General features: G+C 38.7%; 1 protein-coding gene and 1 pseudogene across 1 annotated transcript in view; one reads left to right on the forward strand and one right to left on the reverse strand.

The window, feature by feature from the left end:
- LOC105741142 overlaps window positions 1-1529 on the reverse strand; it is a 13918-nt pseudogene extending 12389 nt beyond the window's left edge.
- Window positions 1-21308, forward strand: part of Tyr (tyrosinase) — a 115319-nt gene that overhangs the window by 76384 nt on the left and 17627 nt on the right. The gene's annotated exons all lie outside the window — the stretch shown is intronic.

A 21308-nucleotide genomic window follows, 5' to 3' on the forward strand; every position in this document is an offset into this window, starting at 1 on the left:
TTGCATGGCCAAGGCCATCTTGCCTCTGTTCTCAATTTCAGTAAAAGAAAACAGAAAAATGCCAGAAGTTTAATGGAGATACGATACTACAAATGATAGGTTAATGGATGTTATGGCTTGTGTCTTGATGTCCCCCCGTAGCCTCATGCAGTCATAGGCAACTGACATTTCCTGAGCAGCTGAACTAGAGTTTGTGATTGTTTCACTGTCTAGTGCTGGGTCTGGTGGTGTGAGTGCTGCACCTGCCCTAGAGCAGGCAGCCTGCATGCAACATGTGGGAAGGAAAAGAGGCTTGCTCCTCCCCTTTCACTCCTGTTTTTGGTCTCTCCCTCCATCATGAACTGCTGCCCTCTGCCATGTGCCACCCCGCCTTGGAACCAGATGATTATGGACTGAAACCTCCACAAACTGTGAACTAAATAAACCTTTCCTTCCTTAATTTTAAACATTGGGTATTTTGACTCATCAATGAGAGAGAAGTATCTAAAACAATGGAAAAATAAAATTGATTTTTTTAAGAATCAATAAAACTGAAAGAAGAAAAAGATAAAAATTGTGAAGGAGCACTGCCCTAGGAATGGGAGAAAATGAAAAGCAATATTAGATCTTAATTGTTGTGGCATAGTCCTTAAATCTTGGATTCCAAATTCTGAGGCAAGAACATGATCCTGTTAATAGTTACATTTCAGTCAGACTTAGAAAAGGAGCCTCACAGGACAGGGACTCGGATGTCTGAGTAGAAGTTACCTGGCACTGATATGTTCAGGATTATAGCTGTACTCTGAAGAAGCTAATCCCAGTCTCTGAAGTAGAAGGTGAAGTCTAATTCATGTTGACATGCTTTTTTCTTTTTTAAATCATTTTTTATTAATTTTATTGAGAAACAAATAGCAATGAGACAGTTTCAAAACCGATTAATAGGACAGTTTCCATAATTAATACATTGCTTATTGTTGTCTTTGTAGTGGTTATTCATAGTACAAGATGCAGACAGGCTATCCTGTCCAAACACTATTAGTACGAATCTTTCTTCTCACTGAATTAAGAGACAGCAGCTGCACCTGTTGAAGTTTAGAAGGGATGACAATGCTGGTTGTGGAAAGGCTGATAAAATGGAAGCTTGTGAATTAATTATCCAGCGGTGTTGCTAGTCGCATCAGCTCGAGGCACTTAGCATATTCTGTTCACTGTTCGCACCATTTATTCCTTCATTAGACCCAGTACCATGTCTCATTCTTTGGAAAAGCATTTCTCAACCCTGGCTGCATGAATAAATCAGTGATTTAAAAACATTACCCATGCGCAAGTGTCAGACATCACAAAAACGTTGATTTATCCCTGAAAACACAGGTATCAGTATTTCCACGAGTTTAAGAATCCCTGTATTCAATCCCCAAATAAGTAGGAACATTTATATTACCACAGATGTGACCAAAGTGAATTGTAAAAACAGAGATATCTACTGAATTATAGCATCTTTTACTCACCAGACAGCTAGACTTCTTTCTTGAAAGCTTAGCTCTCTTCATATTAACAATCCAATTATGCCCTTTTGTGTAGAAGATTTTATTAGAACATTAATATTGTACCTATATATTTTCAACTTTTTTCCTCTAAGAAGACTAGCACTATCTAAACTTCTATCAGTGAGAAAAGAATGCCAAGAAGGCAGATTACCTAAGGCTATAATCTCAACTACCTGTCTGTCTTGAATAATAGAACTCATACTAAATTAGCTACTTCCAGAAATGATTCAGAAATGACATCATATATGACTACACTGAGGTGTCTAATGCAGCTAGATGTCAAATAATTCAAATGAGGAGTTGGAATAAATTGGACCAACAGTGAGTAGTCATAGCTTGGGATTTGCATAAGCCAAAGTTAAACCAGAATCCATCATAGTCTTTGAATGTTGTTCCTATTTAGGTCCCTGAATTCCCTACAGAAACAAGGATCAGGCTTACTTTATTTGTGACCCCAAATTCTTTCCTCACAAAATGGCATTGTACCAGTTTCTTAGCACATCTGCTAGACAAAACCCAGTGAGTAATCAAGAAACATTTGGAATTTTGTAAAAATATAGTTCATTCCTGTAAATGGACCTCTCCTCCTAGTAATTAAAATAATTCTCTGTTGTTTAATTCCATTGTTTCTGTGTTAGGAAATCTGCAGATTTAGGAATTAGTTGGACTTTGGTTGAATTTCTGAGCTTGCCTTCTCTCATTAATGTAGTTGTGGACACATTACTATCCAGATGCTAAGAATACTCTTATTGCGAAAAGAACTAAGAGTATTTACTTGTAGAGGTTCTCTGGAAGTTATAAAGAAAAACATTTATTGCCCAACATATAGGATTTTAAAATGTATTTACTTATCTTCTATTCCAGGGAATTTAAAAAATTGAAGCCAAGGGCCTGTGCTATACTTTCTTTTTTTTTTTTTTTCTTCCTTTTATCTTTCTGTATTTTAGGGAAAGATCTACAGGGTGTTCAGGGTCTCACTACTAGATTGGACTCATAGCGATTCTCCTATTTACAGCCTCCCAAGTGCTGAGATTACAGGTGTGTGCCACCACACCAAGTCTCAACCACCACCTCAGGGTGCCCTGGGGGCAGGGCCAGCATGGCAGGTGATGAATTATATTAATGGTGATGATTTTTTTTCATGAATTTTGTTTATGATATTGAGAACTTCCATTCTATTTCTAAGTTTTAAGTGTCTTTGTCATAAAGGAATTTCTTTTTGTCAAATTATGTTTCCATTTATTGAAATATTTCTGTGACTTTTAAGCTTTATTTTGACAAGTTTGTAAGTACATTAATAACTTTGTTTGGGATAATGGTGATTGAACCCAGGGAGCAAGAAGCTGTATTTCTAGCTCTTGTTATTTAGCATGTACTTTATTTTGAGACATTCTCGGTTTCTCAGATTGCGTCAGAATTGCAGTTCTACTTCTGCTTCCTAAGTACTGGGATTATAGGCACATGCCACCATAACTAACTACTTTAGTAAGTTTTGATGTTAAGCTAATCTTGATTTATTGAGATAAATCCCATTTAATAATGGAGCATACTTTTGCATATGTTGATATATTAGATCCAGTAATAGTTTGAGCATTTACAGACATATTCATAATGCATAAAAGGAAAATGAAGTCCTGGGTATGATCAAAATATACAGTAACTTTAAATTTTTTCAATGCATGAAAGTAAAAACCACATTGTCATTAATCTCCCTTGAAATATTCCCTCTTGCTTTGGATAGTTATCTTCATGTTCTTGCCACTTTCTGAAACAATTCATGAAATCTTTCATGCCTTTATAAGATGTCAGCAAAAATACAATAAATTCTGCTGCTGGGTGTCATTCAATTTAAAATTCCTAACACAATGTAAATAATATGCAAGTAGTTGCTCTACTACATTGTTTAGAGAACAATGACAAGAATTAAATCTCTACATGTTCAATACAGACAGTATATTTTTAATATTTTTTATCTGTAGTTGGTTGAATTCCTTAATGCAGAGCCCATGGGGCAGAGAGTAGGGGAAGGAGGAAACTGTACCAGATTATAACATCTGTCAGGATATAAAAATGTTTATACTGAGACCAAGGAGGCTTCATGTAAAATGTGCAATACTGCTTCAATGTATTAAAATCAATTAACATAGTGTACCACATTACTGTAAGAAGGAGAAAACTCATGACCATCTCCGTAGCTACAGTCAAAGCCTCCTTTCATAACTGATGGAATGAACACTCATTTAGCTAGGAATCAAGACGTTCTGGCTCAATTTTATAAAGAATACCTATGCAAAAACCACAAATATCATAGCTAATGGTCAAAATCTTAAATATTTTTCTTCATGAATATGAATATTCAAAAATGTTTGTTCTTGGCACTTCTTTAACAAAGTATTGAAGGCTCTGCAAAGGTTATTGGTAAATAAAATGAAAAAGTAGGGGCTGGGGAGATGGCTTACGGGCTGAGGAGACGGCTCATTGGAATAAGCGCTTCCCTGGCAAGCGCAAGGGGCTGAGTTCAATCCCTGGTTCCACAAAAAAAAAAGTAAAATAAAATAATAAAATCACCCACACTGTAATGTCTGCATGCAAATAACGTAAACTTTTTATTAAAAACTCCCCCAAAGAATCTACCAAAAATGTAGAGCAAATGAATGAGTTTAGCAACCTTTCAAAATTAAAAAAAAAAATCAGTACAGAAAGTTTAGCTGTGTTTCAATACATTCACAATAACTATGCTGAAAATAAAATTAAGAAAAAAAAATTCCAGAAAAAATAATAGAATACTTAGTAATTATTTGAACCAAACAAGGGACAAGACTTATGTAATAAAAACCACAAAGAAATATTGAAATAAATACAATAAAATCTAAATAAGTGGAAAAATGCTTCTTCCTTGTGGACCGAAAGCTTCATTATTGTACAGTCTTCTCCAAATTAATCTACAAATTCAACATAATCTGGTCAACAGAGAGGAAGCGAGGAGCTTAAATTCCTCAGACTGCCACTGTTCTTAATGTGTAACAGATTTTCTTAAATAATTTTTATTAATTTTGTGTGCCCTAGACCAATGTCTAAAGAACTGGGGGGGGGGTTCTATAATTTTTACCCATCATACATACACAGAGAACAGTTCCTTAGCACTCTTCTCGTTGTCCTTCCAAAAGTGGAGACACAGAACTTAGAAAGAAAAAATTTTCTTTTTTCTTTTTTTTTCCATGTTAAGTGACTATTTTTTTCCTTTAGTAATTTTTATTACAAGTTTATTCTTTCATACAGCCTCTCATTCAAAATATTTTCCCCAAATCACATTGTAAGAGAAGTTCCTTCTGTAGAACTGAAAACACAAAACCTTATTCGCTCCCTCTGCTGGAGAAGAGTGGGTGCTAATTTCAAGAGACGTGGTTTCGAGCACTCGGAAACAAAGTGTGTGTTTTATTTCTTTAATTCAAGAAGTGGCTCAGTAAGTAAGTATAGCATCTGGAGAGGCAGAAACAAGGCAAATTTTACATTTCCTGATGCATTCGATTTCAAAAGATGGAAATAGAAAGGTTGCACTTCCACAAATATTAACTTGAAACTGAAGATTTCGTTTGTTTCTACAGCTATCATTAGTGTTTACTGTAAAGTTTCACTTCCTAGAATTACCTGTCTATTTGTACATGTGAAATGAATGCTTTTGGTTCCTTGGTAGATGATTTGAGCTCTTGCCCATTACGGGTTTGTTTGTTTGTTTGTTTGTTTGTTTTTTTATAACATCTATACCTGAGCAAATGAAACAAGAGCAGATTTTTCCTGGCTCTCACATTTGAAGTTTGTTGATTTTGATTTTTCTCTTCTTGTTCTTCAATTAATTTTTCTAAGTAAATTTTTAATGGCATTTCAATGTATGAAGCAGATGTAAGTAGAATTGTTCCCAAGGCCACCAAAGCCTATTTAGATGACAATGCTGACACTGACATACACTAAGCTACGTATTTATCAAGTCCCGGGTTAGATGACAGCATTTTGCAAGCCTTTATATTTGAAGATATACGCTATAGGACATTATACATTTAGTGCAACTCTTTCCTATTTTCTAAGCAAAATCACTTTTACCAAATTACCAATTTTCTTACCACTCCTTCAAGGAAAATTGCTGTCCCCTTTTTCCCCATTAAATGATATGCATTTAATGCATGTTTATATATTTTAAACTTCATTGATCTTTCCATTAGTTTTAAAGCCAGATTCATTGCATAACCAAGCTCCTCAGGGGAAATATATCTTTACATATTATAATGTATATTATATATAATACATATACTTAATAAAAATTTCTTTTATATATAGTTTATATTGTGATTATATATACGTGTGTGTGTGTGTGTGTGTGTGTGTGTGTGTGTTTGGGACAGGATCTTGCTGTGCAGATCAGGCTTGGCTTGAACTCACGGTAGCCCATGCTGGCCTCTAACCCACAGTGCTCTTTCCTCCTCTGCCTGCCAAGCACTGGGTTTGCAAGTGTGTGCCACCACACCTGGCAGAAATTCTCATGTTTTTGTGTCATGACACCTAGTAATATTTTCTCACAACAAGATTTCCAAATATTATGAGTAGAAATAGAAAGTGAAAAATTAAACTCTCAGAGATTCATTGATGCAGAAAAGACCCACTTTGAAAGGAAATTAAGAAGTCGAGTAACTCAGTGATGTGGGAGCACTTAGGAGGATGGGTGGCGCTCACAGAAAGGCTTCACGTGGGGAGCTGTTCTCTGACCTTGGAAAAGAAATAAGGAATTTTCATCTTGGCCCAAAAAATTTACAAGTATTCTTTTCATGTTCATTTCATTGCTCAGAACCTCTCGGTTCAGGGAAAGTGTGTCTTCAAAGGTCCATATTTTCCTTGGTGCTCCTTGGCTGAGCCCTTCCTGTTGCAAATCTTACTACTAATCACTTGAAGACAGCAAGCAAAAATTGTTAGCAATGTGAGAAATTTAGACAGACTTTAAAGTCTCGCTATCATCTGTAACTTTGTCCTGTATTTTAAACTCTTCCTGAGATGCTCTGTTTGTTTCGTTGGTATTTTACTCTCTTTTATTCTTCACTGTGGAAGAGGTTTCACTTAGCTCTCCCAGTCTTACAGATCATTCCTTACCACAGCAAACAGGAATCTTTTCTTGCATGTTTTCTCTTTGACGTAGCTAAAGTTCAATACAAACAGAGCAATAGGCTTCCCTTCCACCCAAAGTGACGTGGAGTTTTATCTGTGATTGCAGTTGAGTGATACTCAGATTACTATCTTGGTAAAGAATCATTTAATTTGTCAGTTTCTTCAAATTGGAGTAAAAGAGTGGGGGAGTAGAAAGAGGAAAGAGATAGAGATAGAGACTTGGGGTACCGAGGCAAGGAGAACAGGGTAAATATGTGGGGGGGGGTCTAACTGCTCTGTTAGCACAAAGCACACTGAAAACAATGTTTTCCTTAACATTTTATCTTCCAGGGCTTCTTCTTTCCAACAGCCAGGATTATGTATGGTGATTAAAATGTCAAATTGTCAACTCTGGCTGCATTTGTTTGCTAAAAGATGTTTTACTTTTTCTTTTTTGTTCATTAGGCTAGACTTGAATACATCATATTTTTCTCATCTAAATTTCTAATGATATTAGAGTTATTACTGAATAAATTAGTTGTGTATTTTTGCTCTCTATACCTCTATAATTGTGCATCATAAATATTCTGAGGCATGCATGGAATATTTGCTATTCATTGGGAAAAAATAACCCTTGTAACCCAGAGTGAAGTTTTCTTCTGCCTGGTGTAATGTCTTTGCTGTTGAAACATTCGTGGCCTTGACTTCTCTGTCTTAGCTACAGAAAACATCTTTTGTTCCACAGCTATGTACATTCAGTGTGCAGTTAACCACATCGTATGTATTGACTCCATCCATCTCTCAAAAACTATCCTCTCTGTACAGCCCTTCCATATAGATCTTCCTGGGCACTAATTTTTCACATCATTCACCTTATCAAGTTGTAGCACTGTCTCCCACTGCATATAGAATACATTCAAACTTCAGTGGCTGAAATCTGTGATTTTTGCTATTCTGTTTTTAACTGCCCACTTCTCTCACGCCTTCCTTTAATATGTTTGCAACGAACTAGCCTGCTTATTTTTCTTATTACTTGTTCTTGAGTGGAGGTGGAAACAGAGCTGCTGGCCAGATGAGGGTGTGGAAGAAATGTGGGCAAACGGGCAGGTGTTCTAGGAGGGCTTCAGGGCGATGAATGAAACTTAGGGATGTTGATCACCAGCACTGTGAGAATGCCAAGGGAAGCAAAGGGTATTCTGACTGCAGATGTGGCGTGCGAACGCTCACTAGTAGAACTAGAGTCTTCGTGCGGCTGCTGGTGTGAGGCTCGTTAGGTTCTCACACAGGTTACTGGATGGAGAAATAATAATGCCTTAATTTTTCTGAATTCCTCTCAAACTATGTCAATTCTTTATGAAACTATGTCTGCTAGTGACAGCTTATGTCAGGAGAGCCATATGAACTTAAGAGAGTAATAACCCTTTTGTCTGGAATAAACACATTTTTCCAAATAATACAATCCATTATCTGTTCCGATCTTAGGTGCATGATGGAGTCCTCCAGGTAATCCGCAGAAGCAGGGAAAGAGAGAAAGCTGTGAACTTTGTGCAGCACTTTGATGCTAAAGGGCACTAGGGTATGTCAGTGAAGACTCTGGAAATCACTGAGTGTTTCTTGATTCTTGACTGAAATGTAGGGCACTGTGAAACTGTATGTGCATTGTGTCCACCTTGAATTAATTTAGTAGTCATTAACATGAATGCAGACTTGTATTTTATAGCACTGGGGTCTTTCCATATCAGATTCCACTCATTTGGCCCTGGCTAACGACGTAAAACTGTATAAATGGCATAATTGGCTTTCCTCTTAGGAAGTTCACTGAAGAAAAAGCTTTGCCTTTTGAAGCTGTGTCCCATGCTTTCTAATACAGACAGCCTGTATTTGCTAGGGTCTGTATATTTCAAAGAAATGTAGAACATAATATAATCTCACTCCTGGCAGGCAGGTCCTCGAATGCCTCTGAGATATTTTTCAAGGGCTGGCAAGATAGCTTAGTAGATTAAGTGCCTGTTTAGGCAAGCACACGGACTGGGGTTTGATCCGGGCACCACTTGTGGTGCAGGCCCCACCCCGGGTTCACTGAGCTGGCTACTGAGACTGGGAGTGGTGGCGCACACCTGCAATCCCAGTGCTAGGGAGGCTGAGACAGGAGGGTCACTATGAGTCCGAGCTGTGTATTGAGACCCCGTACTAAATATAGTTTTTAAAAAAGAATATTTCTCAAATATTTGTTAGCTATTAACTACACCCAAGCAACATGCTAAATTATCAATAAGGAGAAAAACTATAATTTCAAATGAAAACTGTCACGGTTCTTTTACTTGGAATCAATTCCCCAGTGTTCCTCTTCTTTTCTTGATTAAAAAAAAATCCAAGTTACGTAACTTCAGAGTGTGTGTGTGTGTGTGTGTGTGTGTGTGTGTGTGTGTGTTTGCAAAATACCCAATTGCAAGCACTTCGTGTCATGACAAGAGCTAAATACAATGGACATGAGTTCCCTCGCTACTGCTCCCTGTTGCAAGTAAATGAAGTGACAGATGTTTTCTAAAGTTTCACTTTTTGATTGCCTGCTTAATTTTCTATGAATATTTTCATGGAAATACTTTTGTGACATTATGCCAACTTGTCACCACTGAGGACATCTATCGCATTTAGAGCGGCTGCTTTTGAATCCATGTTCTGCTACGTGGGGCTGATGAGCTATCTTTGGTTAAACTCCTCATTCTTTTTGCTATTTAGTTTTACCTTCTGTAGTATGTGGATACTAATAAAGCAGACCTTATAAAATCACTTTGAGGACTAGACGAGTTCCTGTCTGAGAAGTACTTAGAGTAGCATCAGCCACATGATGTGACACGGCCTACCCCTCCTGCTGTCACTGCGAACACCTTTCTTGCAGTGTGGTTGGGGAAATAAGCCCAATGACGATGTATGTCAAGATCCTCCGCAGTGTTAGATATGAAACAGTTGTTCAATAAATGGAAATTATTATTGAAATCACAAACCATTTTTATTACCCTAGGAGCCTCAAAGTCATTATTTTAATAAAGGACCCTGTTTTGGAGGAAAAATAAATAATACAGGAAAAATAGGGTACTCATAAAGAGAACAAAACGAGACCACTATTTCTCATCTGTTACAAAAATCAATTCGAAATGGATGAAAGAACTTGTTTTAAACCTTGAAGCTATGAAAATACTAAAAAATACATAAAGGAAGCCATTCAAGGCATTGGAATGTGCAAAGATTATTTTGATATGACCTCAAAAAAAACAACAGGAAACAAAAGCAAAAATAGACATATGAGATTAGAGCCAAATAAAAATCTTCTGCACAGCAAAGAAAACAATCAGTAAATGACATACAGAATAAAAAGTATTTTAAATCTATGTTTTGTTGGCAGAACTGGGGATTGAACTCAGACCCTTGCACTTGCCAGGGAAGCACTTATTCCACTGAGCCATCTCCCCGGCCCCTAAATCTATCTATTGAGAAGGTGTGGTATCCTGAATAAAAATCTGAACCAAAACACCAAATGATCCAATTATAAAATGACCTAACTATCAGAATGGACATTTATCAAAAGAAAATATAAATGTAAACAGCCACAAATACCAAAGAGATATTCAAAATTTTGAAATATCAGAGAAATAAAAATCAAAACCTTTTTGATACTCCATCTTATTATTCGTAACAATGACTATTATAAAAAAGGATGGAAGTGCTCAACTGCTGATCAGTATGGGGAGAAAGGGAAATCCATGGACTCTTTGTTGGAATGTAAATTAGAATAGTCATTAAGAAAAACAGTATGGCAGGTGCACAAACAAGCAAAACACTAGAGGGAGAAGTTGATGTAGCAAACCAGCTCCCAGGAATGTTTAAAGGAGGAAGATTCACTATGTCAAAGACACTTGCCCCTCCGTATTCATTAAACACTCTTCACTATACCCAGGAAATAGAAACAACCAAAACATTCATCGGCAGATGAATGGATAGAAGAAATATTGGACATGTACATAATGTAATACTATCCAGCCACTGAGAAGGATGCTATCTGTTGCAACAGTAGGAAAGGCACTGGAGACCTTACGTTTAGTGAAGTCAAATAGGCATGGAAAGGGAAGAACCATGTGAGTTTAAGGTCTCACACATGTGCAGAATATAAAATGTTGTTCTCACAGATGTGGAGTACAGAGCTGGCTACTAGCAGCTGTAAGCATAGGACAGGAAAGAGGGGTGGGGACGACAGAAGATATCAAATGATAGTTAGAAATATATACTACATGGGGCCGGGGAGATGGCTCAGTAGAATAAGTGCTTGTCTGGCAAGCGCAAGGACCTGAGTTCAATCCCCAGTTCCACCAAAAAAAGAAAAAAAGCGAGCAAGCAAGCAAGCCAGACTACAAGGGCCAGCCAAGGGTATCTGCCAGTTAGCTCAGTTGTTTAAGCACAATCAGGTACAGAATACCACTGTTCAATCCCCAGCTCCAAATGCCTTACCAGACCCACTCTTAAGGCAACCTGAGCAAGCAAAAAAAAAAAAAAAAAAAAAAAAATCCATCTACAAGGGCCGGCCAAATAGCTCAAGGGATTAAAGCATCTGCTTAGGCAGATGCAGGGGTAGGGAGTTCAATCCTCTGGCCTGCCGTCCCACACCCCACCCCCACCTCAGGGAGCGCTGAGACAGCGATTGAGGCTGGGTGTGGTGGTGCCCGCCTGTAATCCCAGCATTTGGGAGGCTGTAAACAGGAGGATCACTATGAGTCTGATCTACGCAGTGAGACCTTGTACACCTGTACACCCTCCCCCAGCCCCTGTGGCTGCCTAAGTAGGTGCTTCAATCCCCTGAGCTATCTGATCTGCCTTTGGATTCCAAATATTTTAATGTGAAGTGAAAAGCGTTTGAGAAAATAGAAATGTTTAACCTAATTTAAGCATTGCATAATCATTTGCGTGTATTAAGGTATCACATGGGAGCTACCCCACAAATGCACACTATTTTATGTTTTTGTGTATCCGTTTGATGAACAAATTTAAGTAATAGTTTTTTGAAAAATGTAAGAAAAAAATAAAAAGCTTTATGCTAAGTGAAGATAAATAAGGCAGAAGAGAAGCATGCCTATCTCTTGATAGCTATAGATGACTGGCTCAGGACAGAGTCCCTGAGAATCCCTAAGTTCGTAAGTATTCAACCCTCTTTCTGGAATGATGCAGAATTTGCATATAATCCACGCACATCCTCTCATATACTTTTAATCATCTGCAGATTATTTATACTGCATAATTCAATGAAAGCACTATTTGAATAACAGTTGTGCTGTATTGTTTAAGGAATAATGACAAGAAAAGATATCTGTACATGTCCAATACAAGTATAGTTTAGTATTCTCCCAATTGTTAGAAATACAATTTGTAAACAAATCTGATTACAAACAGAAGCACTTGAAAAAAAAAATATGTTTCTGTCGATGAACTCCATACTGGGTGACTAACATGACCCCAGATCTGTCTTCCCTTGGACCAGGGAAGAATTAAGTTTGTGAACTGAGATACCACTTAATGTTTTTATTATTATTATTACTATTATTTTCAATCTTCAGATACTTGAATCCACAGATGCAGAACCCACAGATATGAAGAATACATTATGGTTATTTGTTATATTTAAAAGTTACCTTATTCATTCTTGGCCTCATAACACTTCATGATTTCTAAAAGTGAAAACAATATATTTAGGTTTAATATAAAATACATAATCCAGTCATCCACCATAATTGTGGTTTTAAACTTCAAAACCAATTACACCCACTCCTTATCTAAAGTGGGTGGGTGCCACGTGGACCCTCAGGATGAAGCCCAAACTCTCTCCAGACGCACAGAGGCTCTCGCCGTCCGACCCCTGCCAACCTTCGTCTCAGGACCCACCCGTCCTCGTGGCTCTGTGTTCTCATGCCAAATCACTGTATTTTCCAGTCAAACCAATGCCCATAGTCCTTGTGCGTCTCTGTTCTAGGCACCATGTGTTCTCCCAAATTTACTCACGTGACTGAGCTATCACCCCTGGTGGAACCTTGTTGCATTTCTCCACTTAGTTGAGCAGCTGTAATACTTTGGGTCATACATACATATCTCCATCGTTTATGTTCCGTTGACTTGAGTACATGTACAACTTATCACGACATGGAATGAGATCCATGGATTTCAGAACTATTCTTTAACCATCCTTGAAGTTTGATATCAGTGGTGACAAGATAATACCTATTGAATAAATAAGGGACACCTTAGAAAGGAGGTAAAACAGACTTGCTTATAGTGGCTTTACTGGGAAAAGCAGAGAGGCTTCAAAAGCCAGTCAGTTGTATCCATTGATTGATAAACAAGTAGCCAGACCCCTCTCACTCCCAACATCACCTGGAGGGGCTGTCCTTTAACTCACCCTTTCATAGACTCATGCTGATTGGCTATGGCTTGTGAACACAGTCAGGCTTGTTTTATTTGAGTGCAATTTCTGCCTCTTAATGTAGTATGTCTCTGTCCTGGGTGAACGTGATAATCAACTCCTCTTCAAAATAGTTCATAGCAGGGTGCGTGCCACTTAATGATATGCTTAAATGTTTATGGGCACAGGAAAATAGACTTCTTACTGCCTTTCCTTCCTGAACTTTTTCTACTTCAGTTCTTTTTAATTTTTCTGCTAAGTCCCTGCAAGTTTACTCATTAGTTTAAGTGATTTTAATCTGGTTTGAACATCCATCCATTCCCAGGGCTTTTTTTCCTTTCCTCAAATAAGAAGTTGCAGAGTATATAGTTTAAATTATAGTCAATTGAATCTGGCTGCAATTGAATTTCTAAGTTGTATAACTGCATTGTATTTGAATCCACTCATCCCTGAAAATCTATTCTCTTAAAGTGTGAATTTCCTTTAAAAGAGTTCTTATGCAGTGAAAATTTGCAGGCACCCCCGAATGTGTCACACATTAGCCAGAAGCAAGAGGGAATAAAGCCGGTGGGGTGCCATCATTCAATCTGAGACAGAGGCTCCCATTGTCCCCAGTGGTCTTAATAGGCTGTTCTTTCATCACGTGGCAGTGCCCTCTGAGCCCCCAGACCAGTTGTAGGCTCTTCCAATGTGCATTAATTAGACACAATACTCTGTACTCCTCAGAGTTTTTGGAGTAATATTTAGGCCCATTACTTCCGTACAAAGCTCTAGAACCTTTGTGCTAAATCACATTTATCCACAGATACACACATGCTTACTTTCCTTTCTTCTGAACCACTTGAAAGGCCTAAAACCTCCCTGTTTGTCTTTGTTCTTCTTCCTTGCTGCTTCAGTAGACTTTTCCCCCAAGCCCTCTGATAAGCTGCATCTTAGGCAACCTTTAGCTTTAAGGTTGCCTAAGATGCAGCTTATCTAATACTCATCATCCAAGTAGATCAATTTTCTCTTTCTCTGGTCTCCAAAATGAGAAGGCCCCTGATCTCCTGCTATTCTTCCTACTCTGTTCTGGTGGATGCCCAGACTGCAAGTCCTGAGAGGATGAGGGCAGCCCTTCGTCTGGCCTTGGGCCCCGAACATCTGCGGAGGCTTCTTCTGTGCCAGACACTCCGCTAACCGGTGTGGGGCACATCGAAATCAGCATGTTCCAGATTCTTCCTTCTCCCAATACTGAAGTATAATCACTAAGTAATAATCACTAGTGATTCTTAAAATACTTAATTCATATTCTGATTTTGATAAAAATTTGAACATTCCTAAGAAAAACATACAATTCATATAAGTTTTATGCAAATAGTTTTCAAACGATTTAAATCAATCCCTCAGCTTTTGGGTAAGAATTCTGATGGACATAGTGTGCTTAATGATCCCTCAGGCAACATTATTCCTCCTAGTGAATTGTCCCTGTGATGGGAGTGACTCTTAATTAAATAACTGGAATACAGTATCACAAATATAATAATCAAAGGGAGACACTAACTTTTGAAGATTTTATGAAGCTCACATCTAGTCTAAAACATGAAGGAAGAAAAGACAACAGAAAATCAAAATTTTAAAAGGTCTCAGGAAGAACAAACTCAAAAATAAAATTATAAATTTATTATTAATATAAATAGTAGCAGTGGCTGGGGAGATAGCTCAGTGGTTTAAGCACCTGTTTCACAAAGTCAAATTTATATGTATATGAATTTGATCATATACATATAAATTTTTCAATATTTACCCTATGCTATACATTATTCTATGTGAATTTACCTATATTATTCCATACCACTTACAATAATTCCTTGAGGTAAGTGTTAATACCTATTAGCACGTTAGGGCTTTCATAACATAGTTGCATGGGTGGGTTGGCTTCAGATAGCAGAAATTTATTCTCTTATAATCTTGGAGGCCACAGGTCAAAGCTGAAGTGTCAGGAGGCTCAGTTTTTGCTGAAGCCTTTCTCTTTCCCTTCTATAATGCTGCCTTCTCTCTGTTCCTTCAAACAGTCTTTCTCTTCTCCTTTCCCTGTCTCCACTCAGATTTTCTCTTAATTATGCCTGTCAGATGGGACTAAGTGCACCCTCGTGACCTCGTCATAGCTGGCTTTCCCTTCAGGGTCTCATCTCAGTTCAGTCCCATTCTGAGGTACTAGCAATTAGGAGTTGCCATGCTGCAACAGCAAGCAGAAACACCAAACAGCACCCAGGATTTGGAGGGAGGGTTATTGTGTGTCTGTGGGCACTGACTGGGATCATTCCCAAAATATTAAACCCCAAAGGCTTAGGGAGGGTGGTTTTTATGGGACTGCACAGGGGAACTGCAGAGGTACAGTGCTTGGCTGTCTTTGATTGATTCTTACATTATGCATCCTAGTGGCTAGCTATGCATCACAGTGACCAGCCACTTCTACGAGACAAAAGTGGCTGGAAATGAGAACTTGAAGTTTGCTGGCTATAGGGTGTTTTCTGTCGCAATATGTGTTTGTTGGTAGGCCCAATTCACCTTACACTTTCTACCTTAAATATTTCTATTTTACTGAAAATGAAATTAGACCACAGAAAAGCTAAATGGTTTGCCTGAGTTTGCAGAACTATTAATTATCAAACAGAATTTGTACCCAAACATTTATCTTCAGAATCTTAGACTCTAAATTCTCAATCTTTTTATTAATAGACTGGGAAATAAAATTCACTAAGATATTTAGAAGGATATTCTCCATCCTGCTCATGGTATGCTCAAATCCCCAAAGAACAGAAACATAAAACCTCTTGTTGGGCCGGAGAGATGACTCAGTAGAATAAGCGCTTCCCTGGCAAGCACAAGGGCCTGAGTTCAATTCTTGGTTCCACAATAAATAAATAAATAAACAAACAAACAAACAAACAAACAAAACCTCTTTTCTATAGGAACTAACCCTGGCTCTTGCATTAATTTGTAGAACTGATAGTTTCTGCTGTGAAGAAAAAAAAAAAAAACAAGCAAAAATAGCTATGATTCACCATTGCTGGGTGCTTCCTGCTTATGGGACACTGTCCTTGCCTAGATCTCCAAAGTTTGCTATTATCCACAGCTCTTGAAATGAGACTTACACAGAGATTATCTCCATAACATTCACAATATCAGTGTTATTGTCTCACTTACTCTTCTCTCATTTCTGGGTCAAACACCCAACACCCAGAATTAAGGAAGGAAAAGTTGATTTAGCTCACAGCTAGGAGAGGTTTCAGTCCATGCTCAGCTGACTCTAAGGCAGGGACACATGGCAGAGGGCAGCAGCTCATGATGGCAAAAAAAACAAAGAGCAAGGAGGAGCAGCCCTGCCGCTACCCTCCCTGCCCGCCTCACGTCACAATGCAGATTATCTGCCCCAGGGCAGGTGTAGCACTCATACCTGCAATCCCAGCACTGGGTCGAGAATCAACCACAAACTCCAGAAACCACCCCATAACTGTATGAGGCTTTGGGGGGACAACTTGACACAAGCCACCACATTTCATAAATGTGAAACAATTTTCTAAAAAGAAGTTATATGAACCTGGCTTCTTTACTTGCTTCCAAATTGCAGATTCAGAAGCCAGGACTCTCTGTGCTAACCCCACACAAGTTGTAGCTGTACTTTGCCTTCTTTCCTCACACTCTTTCCTGAGCTCCCTTTGTGCTCACCTGCCTACAGTGTGCACTGTCAACACAGCACTCAGTACTTGAAAGCCCCAGCACGAGCACTTGCAGGCTTCCCTCAGGAGAATACACTAAGCCAGTCACTGATAGCTCAAGCCTAGATCCACGATCCTGTATCGGTGTCTGTCCGCTTGACCCACTTCTATATTGTTACCTTACAAACCACTGAGCAAGTGCTGATTTATGCGTCCTCACACCCTGTGCAGGAAAATAGATATTCATAAATAATTTAGCCTCAGTTTCACCCAAAAAATCATATCCTTTTGCCTTATTTACCTCAGCATTTCATACCTATGTATTCAACTCTTGTCTGTGCTCAGATTTTGTAACACTGTATCAGTTCATTAACTAGGAAGAAACAATAGACTACTCTTAGTTGCCTCTCCTGTGGATAGCTCCAAAAGGCTTACTCCCACTGTCTTCATGGAACAGTATTAAAGCTGGAACCAAACCCCGAGCTCTAGACTGGATGTTGTGGACGGTAACAAGCATCACAGATGTATAAAATGGACCATTTCAGAAGAGCTTCTACTTCTTCATTTTTGTGCAATTATTGGCAAAATATACTTTGATTCAGTTTTCTCTCTTCCAAAATGAGGTCAATAAAATATTTAACATTTTGATTTACTGCTTCTATTAGAAAGACACATCAGTTTGTATTGTAGTGATAGCTTTACTGTTAATTTAATGCTCTAGGTCAGCTCAGAGAGAGAGAGAGAGAGAGAGAGAGAGAGAGAGAGAGAGAGAGAGAGAGAGAGAGAGCTGCTTGGCCTATAAAGATTGAACACTTGGGCCATGTTGGCCACCAAGGAAACAAGGAGCCATGACAACCTATGCCTCTTTGGCTAGTACTGATGCTCAGGGACATCTCTGTGCCTCTTTGGAAAATATTATTTCTGCCTCAATTTCGATCTATAAAGAAAGTAAGCATGATTGTAAGCCTAAATTTCTGAAGCAACTGGAGTATTTAACTGCTGTTCTAGAGTCTGTTTTCTGTATCTCTTGAATGCTGTTGAAAAATCTTGTCTCCAGCTGCAGGCTCAGCTAGACTGAAACAGAGAGAAGCATTGAGAACCTGCTCTAGGCAGGGAAAGAAGGAGAAAACGAGGCCCAGGACAAGAGCACTGGTGCTGGAGAAAGAATTCTAGCCCACAACCAGAAGAGGGGATTCTTACCTAATTCAGCTCCTCCCTAAATTGTTTACTATTTCCTCTTTTCCTTTTTCTGTTACTTTTGACCCATTAAAATTCCATGTTATATCTTTCTCTTTCTGTCATTTGTTATGATGACAAATTTTCTAAGTCTTACTGCACAGTGTTCTTTGCTTTTCCTGAAGTAGACAGTGTAAGTCTTGTGAGTCATTTTCTCAAAGGAATACTTGGACATTTAATGCTAATTAATGAGAGTATCTGTTGAATAAGCAGTTTGCTTTGCAAAGTGAAAATCAAACAGAGCCTTTTCTAAGTGGCCGAGTTGCAGCCTCTGACTCAAACAGCCTTGGACAGAATATCCACATGAGGTACATTCGGACCTGCGAGGCAGCCCCACTGTCTCCTGTGAACACATAGAAAACAGGCCATTCCCTAAGACTGGCTGCAGTGTGATAGTTGTAGTTCCAGATATCATATTAACTAACTATAATCTTTAGGTAGGAATTTGTAGTAACCTTTCCTTATAATTGATATAACTTTCTATAACTTTTGTATAAGAATTCTGAGGGATTTGGATGAGAAAAAAGCAAAATCTATCACTTTCTCTGTAACTGGGCCCATCACTTTATGAATATTGCCTTATTTTATCCTTGAATATTATCTTATTCTATCCTTGAAAATTATTGTTCTATTCACTTCCCTGTTGAATTTTTGTTCATGTTAAAGTAGATAACGCCATCCTCATCCTGCTATGAGTGTACCAAGGGCTAGAGGGGATTTTTCTAATTAAGCTAAATGGAGAACTTTATTATCATTTGAAAATTAAACTTTCCTTCAATAAGCAACCATTTTAAAACCAGGTCTGTGTCAAGAAACAAAGAATCCAAAAGAAAAAGAAAGGGAGGGAAGCGCAGGCCTCCCTGCTGTAAAACTGAAATTCAATGAATTTGAGTAGCTCAAATTTACCTCAGGCTGTAGTTCTCAAAAGCACAATTATTACTTCATCTGTCCTTCTGACCTCTCAGAAACATGACGTATCCAAGAAGTAAGCCTTTTCTCTTTGCTGTCTTATGATTCTGTAGCTTAAATTATTACACAGCAGTCAGTGACTCTCAACTTACATTTTCGGCCCATAAATCTTATTCTAAAATCCACAATCAAATATCCACCCACCCACTGACCTACTCACAGAAGTGTGTCACAAGTGCTGCACATCTGGAATCCTAATACAAGCATCACCCCTGGCAACACTTTGCCAACCATGTGCATCTCTGGGAGTGAAAATATCTTGCCTGGCTGCATAAGCCAGTAAGCAGAATCTCCTGTGTTTTCCCAAGCGCTAATCATACTTCCTGTGTAACAATCACCCTGTTTGCCTGCTTGAAGTTTCTCACTGACTTCCTTAGCCCTTACCTTTTGCAAGTCCATCAGCTTTGCTTTCTGCCTCAGGCCATTCTTACTACTATGCTGAAACAGTACTAACTGAACAGTGGCAGTTTAGCTCTTATAGCGCTGGAGTCCAGTCCAGAAAGTCCAAGTGTGAGGGGCTTGCATTCAGCAAAGACCTTCTTGTGTGGTACTCTGTTTGGGTTCTCCAGGAGGACAGAATCAATGTAAGATACATGTATAATTGCACAAAGGGGTTCATGAGGTTGGCTTCCAGATTCAGACACAGAAGAGCCCACAGTGGCTATCTGGGGGATCAGGGGCAGAGGAATCCATAACAGCTACTGACATGCTGAGGAGCCACGGCATCCAATAGCTGCCCACTCCTCATATTTTTAAACCACCACACAAGAGAAAACAAAGGTGCAGCATGAGCTGAAGGTTGAAAGCCTTGCAGGGTTGCTGGTGTGAATGTTTATTGAAAGGCTGAAGAAACTGGAGAACAATGTCCAAAGGCAATAGCAACGCTGGAGCGCTCTGACAACAGGCACTTCAGCCTTCTTTCCCTTTTATTCCAGCCAAGCAATGGGCACACTGGTCTGTTGCATCCACACCAGAGGTCTTTTCCCCTCAGGTTTCTGGGCCTGCAGAACTGTCATACACTGACATGATCAGAACTCTGCTTTACTAATCCACGAGGTGCTTCTTCATCAAGTAAAGTTAACATTTGACAATGAACTGTCGCACATCCTAAGGATGTCCAACAGAAGGTAAGAGATTGGGAAAGCAAGAGGGGACCAGATTTGCTTTTATAATAAGTTCAGTCTTGCAGTAACTAACATATTCTTGCAATAACACCATTAATCCATCGTTGAAGACAGAGCCCTAGTGATTTAATACCACTCAGCCAGCCCCACTCCCCACACTATTGCACTGAGGATAAGTTTCAACACTAGGGCTTGGGGAGACCCATCCACGCTGGAACACAGCAGTCTGGGCAGTCTCTCAAGATGGTGACCTGTTCATATTCTCACCCATCATTCCAGGCACAAGAAAGGATTTCTTACTTCTTCTAGGAAAAAACGTCCCATGACCTCCACCGCCGTTCACGACTTTGCCCTAACTGACCTCGGTAGTCTTATCTTGAGCTGTTCTTTTCTTACTTCCCGTGGGCAACTAAGTGATATTTTAATGCCTTGCCTGAACCAGTGTTGCCAATTCTGTTTTATCTTTATGAAACATTCTTCTGCTATTTCTTCAAATGCTCCTACTTCAGTTCCTCATCTACACAGACCATCAAAGGCTTTCTCTGAGGCTACAGACTTGATTACCTCACCCCAAGCAAACCTGTTACCCTGGAGCAGGATTTCTTCCCTTAGGATTCTTTTATAGAATTCTCCAGTTAATGCTTAAGGATTTATTTCTGAAATTTCCCATTAATATGTATTTGTATCCCTGTGGGAAGGATTATAGTATGCCTGACACACAGTGAGTTTATTATAGATGCTCAAAATATAGGGATTCACCAATTTTTTCATGGATGAACACATGAATTAAAAGATTTTTAGTTTTATGTTTGTGTAATGTTTTGCTTGAGTTGGTGATGTTGGTTATTCCAAAGAAAATCGGTTCCTAAATATCTAACCGTATAATACTGCCTGATTAGGATTTTTATTGAAAATTGTATTTTAGAACAATTTTTATTTACATAAATGTTACAAAGATAAAGTTCTCACTCCTGCCACACTTTATTTCCTCTTTTTGAACATCTTTTTTTTTTTTTTTTTTTTTTTGTGGAACCAAGGATTGAACGCAGGCCCTTGAGCTTGCCAGGCAAGTGCTTATTCTACTGAGCCATCTCCCCGGCCCTTTTTGAACATCTTAATGAGTATGGACCATTTATCACAATTAGTAAATCAGTGTGTGTGTGTGTGTGTGTGTGTGTGTGTG

The sequence above is a fragment of the Octodon degus genome, unplaced genomic scaffold (genome assembly GCF_000260255.1).
Source record: "Octodon degus isolate 3935 unplaced genomic scaffold, OctDeg1.0 scaffold00306, whole genome shotgun sequence".
Taxonomy (NCBI): domain Eukaryota; kingdom Metazoa; phylum Chordata; class Mammalia; order Rodentia; family Octodontidae; genus Octodon; species Octodon degus.